Raw genomic sequence first — 10,236 nt, 5'->3', positions numbered from 1 at the left:
ATTGTGACGCATCAAAGCAAGGTCTCGGTTATGTATTAATGCAATGAACGAAGGTGATTCCTTATGCGTCTAGACAATTAAAGATTCACGAACAAAATTATACGACGCATGATTTGGAATTAGGCGCGGTTGTTTTTGCATTAAAGACTTAGAGGCACTACTTATATGGGGTCAAAAGTATTATATATACCGACCACAAAAGTCTTCAACACATATTTAATTAGAAACAACTGAATATGAGGCAGCGTAGGTGGATTGAATTGTTGAATGATTACGACTTTGAGATTCGTTACCACCCGGGGAAGGCAAATGTGGTAGCCGACGCCTTGAGCAGAAAGGACAGAGAACCCATTCGAGGAACGGGGAAGATGTACAAGGATCTTAAGAAACATTTTTGGTGGCCAGGTATGAAAGCCGATATTGCTAAATATGTAGGAGAATGTTTGATGTGTTCTAAGGTCAAAGCTGAACATCAGAAACCATCAGGTCTACTACAACAACCTGAAATCCCGGAATGGGAATGGGAAAACATTACCATGGATTTCATCACTAAATTGCCAAGGACTGCAAGTGGTTTTGATACTATTTGGGTAATAGTTGATCGTCTCACCAAATCAGCACACTTCCTGCCAATAAGAGAAGATGACAAGATGGAGAAGTTAGCACGACTGTATTTGTAGAAAGTCGTCTCCAGACATGGAATACCAATCTCTATTATCTCTGATAGGGATGGCAGATTTATTTCAAGATTCTGGCAGACATTACAGCAAGCATTAGGAACTCGTCTAGACATGAGTACTGCCTATCATCCACAAACTTATGGGCAGAGCGAAAGGACGATACAAACGCTTGAAGACATGCTACGAGCATATGTTATTGATTTCGGAAACAGTTGGCATCGACATCTACCGTTACCAGAATTTTCCTACAACAACAACTATCATTCAAGTATTGAGATGGCGCTGTTTGAAGCACTTTATGGTAGAAAGTGCAGGTCTACCATTTGTTGGAGTGAAGTGGGGGATAGACAGATTACGGTTCCGGAGATAATACAAGAAACTACTGAGAAGATCATCCAAATTCAACAACGGTTGAAAACCGCCCAAAGTCGACAAAAGAGCTACGCCGACATTAAAAGAAAAGATATAGAATTTGAAATTGGAGAGATGGTCATGCTTAAGGTTGCACCTTGGAAAGGTGTTGTTCGATTTGGTAAACGAGGGAAATTAAATCCAAGGTATATTAGACCATTCAAGATTATTGATCGTGTCGGACCAGTAGCTTACCAACTTGAGTTACCTCAACAACTCGCAGCTGTACATAACACTTTCCACGTCTCGAATTTGAAGAAATGTTTTGCTAAAGAAGATCTCACTATTCCGTTAGATGAAATCCAAATCAACGAAAAACTTCAATTCATCGAAGAACCCATCGAAATAATGGATCGTGAGGTTAAAAGACTTAAGCAAAACAAGATACCAATTGTTAAGGTTCGATGGAATGCTCGTAGAGGACCCGAGTTCACCTGGGAATGAGAAGATCAGATGAAGAAGAAATACCCGCATTTATTTCCAGAAGATACGTCAACACCTCCAACTGCTTAAAATTTCGGGACGAAATTTATTTAACGGGTAGGTACTGTAGTGACCCGAACTTTTCCATGTTATATATATATATATATATATATATATATATATATATATATATATATATATATATATTAAATGAAATTGTTATTTACATGATTAAGTGTTTCCAACATGTTAAGCAATCAAACTTGTTAAGACTTGATTAATTGAAATAGGTTTCATATAGACAATTGACCACCCAAGTTGACCGGTGATTCACGAACGTTAAAACTTGAAAAAACTATACGATGACATATATATGGTTATATATATAGTTAACATGATTTTATTATAAGTATGTATCTCATTAGGTATTTTAACAATGAGTTATATACATAAAAATGAGACTATTAATTTAAGAAACTCGAAAACGATATATATAACGATTATCGTTATAACAACGTCTTACTAGGTACATATGAATCATATTAAGATATTGATACAATTGGTTAATTATGTTAAATGATAAGTAAGTATATTATTAAGTGTATTAACAATGAAATACATATGTAAAAATAAGACTACTAACTTAATGATTTCGAAACGAGACATATATGTAACGATTATCGTTGTAACGACATTTAACTGTATATATATCATACTAAGATATATTATATATCATAATATCATGATAATATAACAATTTAACATCTCATTTGTTATAATAAACAATGGGTTAACAACATTCAACAAGATCGTTAACCTAAAGGTTTCAAAATAACATTTACATGTAACGACTAACGATGACTTAACGACTCAGTTAAAATGTATATATATGTAGTGTTTTAATATGTATTCATACACTTTTGAAAGACTTCAAGACACTTATCAAAATACTTCTACTTAACAAAAATGCTTACAATTACATCCTCGTTCAGTTTCATCAACAATTCTACTCGTATGCACCCGTATTCGTACTCGTACAATACACAGCTTTTAGATGTATGTACTATTGGTATATACACTCCAATGATCAGCTCTTAGCAGCCCATGTGAGTCACCTAACACATGTGGGAACCATCATTTGGTAACTAGCATGAAATATCTCATAAAATTACAAAAATATGAGTAATCATTCATGACTTATTTACATGAAAACAAAATTACATATCCTTTATATCTAATCCATACACCAACGACCAAAAACACCTACAAACACTTTCATTCTTCAGTTTTCTTCATCTAATTGATCTCTCTCAAGTTCTATCTTCAATTTCTAAGTGTTCTTCATAAATTCCAAAAGTTCTAGTTTCATAAAATCAAGAATACTTCCAAGATTGCAAGTTTACTTCCAAGTTTTCTAAATCCATTCCAAGTAATCATCCAAGATCAAGAAATCTTTGTTACTTACAGTAGGTTATCTTTCTAATACAAGGTAATAATCATATTCAAACTTTAATTCAATTTCTATAACTATAACAATCTTATTTCGAGTGGAAATCTTACTTGAAATTGTTTTCGTGTCATGATTCTGCTTCAAGAACTTTCAAGCCATCCAAGGATCCTTTGAAGCTAGATCTATTTTTCTCATTTCCAGTAGGTTTATCCAAGGAACTTGAGGTAGTAATGATGTTCATAACATCATTCGATTCATACATATAAAGCTATCTTATTCGAAGGTTTAAACTTGTAATCACTAGAACATAGTTTAGTTAATTCTAAACTTGTTCGCAAATAAAAGTTAATCCTTCTAAATTGACTTTTAAAATCAACTAAACACATGTTCTATATCTATATGATATGCTAACTTAATGATTTAAAACCCGGAAACACGAAAAACACCGTAAAATCGGATTTACGCCGTCGTAGTAACACCGCGGGCTGTTTTGGGTTAGTTAATTAAAAACTATGATAAACTTTGATTTAAAAGTTGTTATTCTGGGAAAATGATTTTTATTATGAACATGAAACTATATCCAAAAATTATGGTTAAACTCAAAGTGGAAGTATGTTTTCTAAAATGGTCATCTAGACGTCGTTCTTTCGACTGAAATAACTACCTTTACAAAAACGACTTGTAACTTATTTTTCCGACTATAAACCTATAATTTTTCTGTTTAGATTCATAAAATAGAGTTCAATATGAAACCATAGCAATTTGATTCACTCAAAACGAATTTAAAATGAAGAAGTTATGGGTAAAACAAGATTGGATAATTTTTCTCATTTTAGCTACGTGAAAATTGATAACAAATCTATTCCAACCATAACTTAATCAACTTGTATTGTATATTATGTAATCTTGAGATACCATAGACACGTATACAATGTTTCGACCTATCATGTCGACACATCTATATATATTTCGGAACAACCATAGACACTCTATATGTGAATGTTGGAGTTAGCTATACAGGGTTGAGGTTGATTCCAAAATATATATAGTTTGAGTTGTGATCAATACTGAGATACGTATACACTGGGTCGTGGATTGATTCAAGATAATATTTATCGATTTATTTCTGTACATATAACTGTGGACAACTAGTTGTAGGTTACTAACGAGGACAGCTGACTTAATAAACTTAAAACATCAAAATATATTAAAAGTGTTGTAAATATATTTTGAACATACTTTGATATATATGTATATATTGTTATAGGTTCGTGAATCAACCAGTGGCCAAGTCTTACTTCCCGATGAAGTAAAAATCTGTGAAAGTGAGTTATAGTCCCACTTTTAAAATCTAATATTTTTGGGATGAGAATACATGCAGGTTTTATAAATGATTTAAAAAATAGACACAAGTACGTGAAACTACATTCTATGGTTGAATTATCAAAATCGAATATGCCCCTTTTTATTAAGTCTGGTAATATAAGAATTAGGGAACAGACACCCTAATTGACGCGAATCCTAAAGATAGATCTATTGGGCCTAACAAACCCCATCCAAAGTACCGAATGCTTTAGTACTTCGAAATTTATATCATATACGAAGGGTGTCCCGGAATGATGGGGATATTCTTATATATGCATCTTGTTAATGTCGGTTACCAGGTGTTCACCATATGAATGATTTTTATCTCTATGTATGGGATATGTATTGAAATATGAAATCTTGTGGTCTATTGTTACGATTTGATATATATAGGTTAAACCTATAACTCACCAACATTTTTGTTGACGTTTAAGCATGTTTATTCTCAGGTGAATACTAAGAGCTTCCGCTGTTGCATACTAAAATAAGGACAAGATTTGGAGTCCATGTTTGTATGATATTGTGTAAAAACTGCATTCAAGAAACTGATTTCGATGTAACATATTTGTATTGTAAACCATTATGTAATGGTCGTGTGTAAACAGGATATTTTAGATTATCATTATTTGATAATCTACGTAAAGCTTTTTAAACCTTTATTTATGAAATAAAGGTTATGGTTTGTTTTAAAAATGAATGCAGTCTTTGAAAAACTTCTCATATAGAGGTTAAAACCTCGCAACAAAATCAATTAATATGGAACGTTTTTAATCAATAAGAACGGGACATTTCAACACACATCAGTAACTTCGTAATAAAATTCGTTGTAATACCTTCCCATATATATATATATATATATATATATATATATATATATATATATATATATATATATATATATATATATATATATATATATATATATATATATATATATATATATATCGGGAATCTCAGGTTGTACCAAAAGTCCAGATAGTTTCTGATGTTCAGCTTTAACCTTAGCACATGTCAAACACTTAGCCACATACGTAGCCACATCAGCTTTCAAATTAGTCCACCAATACAGCTCCTTAAGATCATGATACATCTTTCCAGAACCAGGATGAATAGAGTACCCAGACTTATGAGCTTCATCTAAAACAAGTTGTCGCAAATCACCAAATTTCGAAACCCAAAGACGTCTCGCAAAATACCGAGTACCATCGGTTCATACCTCTAACTGTTTACTCAAGCCTCGGACCTTCCCGTTACAAAATTCTCCTCCTTCAAGGCTTCTTGTTGAGCTGCAAGAATCTACCTTGCGAGGTTTGTTCAAATGGTCATATTCAAGGCCCTAAACCTACGAGGTTCAACTCTCTCTTTTTGACTCAAAGCATCAGCCACGACATTGGCTTTTTCCCGAAATGGCTAAAGGAGTTCACAATCATAATTGTTCAACAATTCAACCCATCTTCGCTACCTCATATTTCACTGTCTTTGATCAAAGATATGTTGAAGACTTTTGTGATCACTGTATACTGTACATTTGACCCCATATAAGTAATGTCTCCAATTCTTGAGTGCGAACACAACAACTCCCAATTCTAAATCATGGGTTGTATAATTATGTTCATGAATCTTCAACTGACGTGACACGTAAGCAATGACTTTCTTTCGTTGCATCAAAACACAACCAAAGTCTTGACACGAAGCATCACAATAGATAACAAAATCATCATTACCCTCAGGTAGTGATAATATCGGTGCAGAAGTTAACTTCTTCTTCAGAGTTTGGAAAGCAGACTCTTGTTCACTCTTCCACTCGTACTTCTTCCCCTTATGCGTTAAAGCAGTCAGAGGTTTCGCTACTCGTGAAAAATCTTGAATGAACCTTCTATAATAGCCTGCCAAACCTAGGAACTGACGAATCTAAGTAAGAGTTTTCGGAAACTTTCCACTTCCCAATTGCCTCAATCTTAGCAGGATCAACTTGAATTCCCTGTTTATTAACAACGTGCCCAAGGAATTGAACTTCTTTCAACCAGAGCTACCATTTAGAAAAATTCAGCATACAGCTCTTCTTTTCTTAACAAATCAAGCACTTATCTTCATGCTCTTGATCACTTCTTGGAATAGATAAGGATATCATCGATGAAAACGTTAACGGGTTTATCCAGATATGGGCTAAACACGGGGTTCATGAGGTCCATGAACATAGCAGGTGTGTTAGTCAATTCGGACGACATAACAAGAAATTCGCAGTGACCACAACGGGTACGAAAAGCGGTTTTCGGAATATCAGTTTCTTTAGCCCGCAGTTGGTGATAACCGGAACGAAGGTCAATGTTAGAATAAATGGACGAACCTTGGAGTTGATCGAACAGATCATAAATTCTCGGAAGAGGGTATCGGTTCTTAACCGTAAGCTTGTTCAACTTGCGATAATCAATACACCATCGGAACGAACCACCTTTCTTCTTAACAACCAAAACAGAAGTTCCCCAAGGGGACGAACTGGGACGAATGAAATATAGTTGCAACAATGAAGGAAGAAATATATGAAGTAGTCACATAAGTGGAATAGATATTTAAGGCAATTCTCTCAAAGGAGATAACGAGGATCATGGATTTTAAAGTAAATTTTCATTGCATTTTCGAAAGGAAGACGTACGAAAGGTGTGATATTTCAAAGAGAGTGAACTCCCTTGCTCAATAAGCGAGAAAATCTAGGATTCATCCATATTCTTAAATTTATGTGCGGATGAAAAGAACGCGAATAATGGGTTATAAAGAATGGCCGAATCCAGGTGGGATGAATCTCCAAAAATAATTCCGTGCACCTCAAAGTATTGAATCCTAGGATTGATGTTTACGAGGGTGTTGCGGTTGACAGCAAATATTGAGAGTAGAAACTCCTCAAACGGTCTAGTGTAATATATATCCATGATACCCACTATAACAACAGTTGGGGTAGAAACTCACCTAGCACCTTTTCTACAATAGGGTGACCACCGAGCGTATCCCATAAAATTGATTTATAGGTCCGTGTTTCGGCCATGTCCAACCATAAGAGGGAAAATTTTATGAGCGCAAAGACTTTTCAACAAATTTTATAAAACCGTCATCCAAAGTGGCGTAAGAGTTTCTATGAATGAACTTAATGGTAAGTTTCATCCTTAAACGGAGGATGAGAAGAACTGTGATCCAGACACTCTGTAGGGTAATGCGAAAAGTTGATAAAATTAATCAAAGGAGTTTTGAAAAAGCTTTAAACGTTTGATGTGACAACATAAACGGAACGAAGTTCTTAGTAATTTAGAAGTATGTACAATGTGTACCATTTTATATAAAATAATTTAACTTAATTAAACGACTCAATAAAGGTGTGGTTTTAAAATAATTTTGAAGGTATAATTTAGTATGTACTAATCAAAATAGGTTAAGGTAAACTTATTCATTTGAATCCATACGTACTTATATGATTTTAATTGTATACATGACAAAATATTTCATTACTTCTATTCGCCCATAAATCCGTGAGAACCACCCAATTAAACAAATGTGTAAAACTCCCGATGATAAACAGAGTATCTGTATTTCAGAAGTTACAAGTTGAAGTAAGATTGTGAAAGATCGAGTAAATGACCTGAATCGCCGTGCGATATTTGACCAACAAATATTACGAGGTCATGAAAACCAATGAGTTAAATGTTGTTTTGACTATTATCAGAACATAAGTCCTTGGGCCAAAACTGTTCCCGAGCGAAGCTGTTGCTAACAAGCGAGTTATGAAAGGGTAGAGCATGAGATAGATAATCTAGTTAAGACAAGCTCCTCTTATATCAACAAATAAGAGAATGAATATTTTCCCTACCCATGTAATACATCGGAATTTCTAAATGAGTAGTGTAAAAATTTTCTTTGACTCGCTTTCTATTCCTCATGTCACAATATTGGGACTTCTTTATGAATTAACGTAATATAATCACGTTGGCCTGATGCCATTGTATTTCACTAATTCATAGTTTCATTCCAATAGCACTACATGAGGTCAGGACACGCGATCAACCTCGGATTTCCACACAATTTCTCTAAAACAATTTCTTAAACAATGTGTTAAGGATAACACAAGAGACAAAACATCATAAGTAACAAATAGGAGTAACGATGACATAGAAATGTCTTCGAAGTGCCAAAAATCTCTAAAAGTCAAGAATGACGTCTTCCGGTTCAAAAACCAAAGCACATAGGTACAACTGCACAAAGGCACGTAATATAACAATAATGTTATATACCTAAACATAATAGCTGACATTGAAATGCCGAGCCTTTAGAAGTCAAGAATGACATCTCGTGTAATATAATTTAAACGTTATATACATAACCATAATAGATGACATAGAAGTGTCGAAAATTCCAGAAGTCAAGAATGGCATTCCTCGGTTTCACTAACCGACGTGTTCTTATAAAAGATAAACTCGCATGAGTCGGAGGATACATTTAAATCGGAATGGGAGTTCCTCTCGGATTCAGAACATATGAAGGAGATGTACGTATATGAAAACTATATACATACCAATATGATACAAGTAATCACATATAATAATATATTATAGGCCGGGCAGTAGACTAGACTCACTAATGCACCCTATTAACTCGGGTAACGACATCAATGCAGCCTAATTCCCTACAACTAACGCTCTGATACCAACTTTAACGACCCGTTAAAGTACACTTGACGACCATCGTTATCTTGGCCCCACAGCTTGATCATAACTCTATATGAATTTGATAAATAACCTTGCATTCTTTATTTAAAAATGATTTCCTATAAAGGAAACCTACCAAAATATGTAAGTTTAGAAAAACCATACATTATTACTTAACCAAAAGTTGACCAAAACAAGTCAACAACATCCACTATTAAATGTATCAAAATAGAATGCAAGTTAATTTTTAACAAAAGCTGCCATCATAAATATGCAGACTCTCTAAGCATAGCGGAAGCAATCCATCATGAACCTGAGAATAAAACATGCGAGTAACTGTCAACAAAAATGTTGAGTGAATTATAGGTTTAATATTGCAAACAATATTTAATTTAAACAATAAAAATTTATGTTTGAAAACATAAAAACTCCTTTTTGGACGATAAAATTATATGCTAGAAAACATATAATAAAACATTATTCCATTTTTCGTGAGCCACCTGGTAACCACTTAACCATTTATTTACCCTTGCCAAACACAATAAATAATATACACCGAACAAGTGTATCTTCAACAAAATACGAAGTACTAAACATTCTGAGATGACCCGACCCAATCCATAGGGACGAATACAATAACATATGATAACATTGCGAGGTACTTGACCTCTATATGATACATTTTACAAACGTTGCATTTATTCTTAAAAGGCAAACTATCATTACATCAATATTTGACATTTTCGTCTAACATTTCATAATATCCAAATGACCTAATCTGTCATTTACTTATTTATATTCTCTATTGAACTCCAATGACTCGAATGCAACGTCTTTGTATCATGGCTTAAAAGGTCCCAAGTAGTATCCTTAACATGAGCTAATGCACAGCGGAAGACTTAATTCATACCTGAGAATAACATGCTTTAAAACGTCAACATAAAGTTGGTGAGATATATAGGTTTGATGCTATCAGCGTTATAACAATGGAACACAAGATTTCATATATAAACATTTTAATAAAAATATTCTAAGTGGTTGAGCACTTGGTAACCATACTTAACATTTAATCACGTCGCATATTCCCTTTATTATGAAATCTTACTACACCGTACCAAGGTGTAGTCACGAAACGAAGTACTGTGCAACCGTTGAATACTGGTCGTCCAGTCCGGTTGGGGTTGTCAGGCCCGATAGATCTATCAACAGGATTCGC

Source organism: Rutidosis leptorrhynchoides, chromosome 5, assembly GCF_046630445.1.
Source record: "Rutidosis leptorrhynchoides isolate AG116_Rl617_1_P2 chromosome 5, CSIRO_AGI_Rlap_v1, whole genome shotgun sequence".
Classification (NCBI taxonomy): domain Eukaryota; kingdom Viridiplantae; phylum Streptophyta; class Magnoliopsida; order Asterales; family Asteraceae; genus Rutidosis; species Rutidosis leptorrhynchoides.
The sequence above is the reverse complement of the archived record's forward strand: the minus strand, read 5'-3'. Positions refer to the sequence as shown.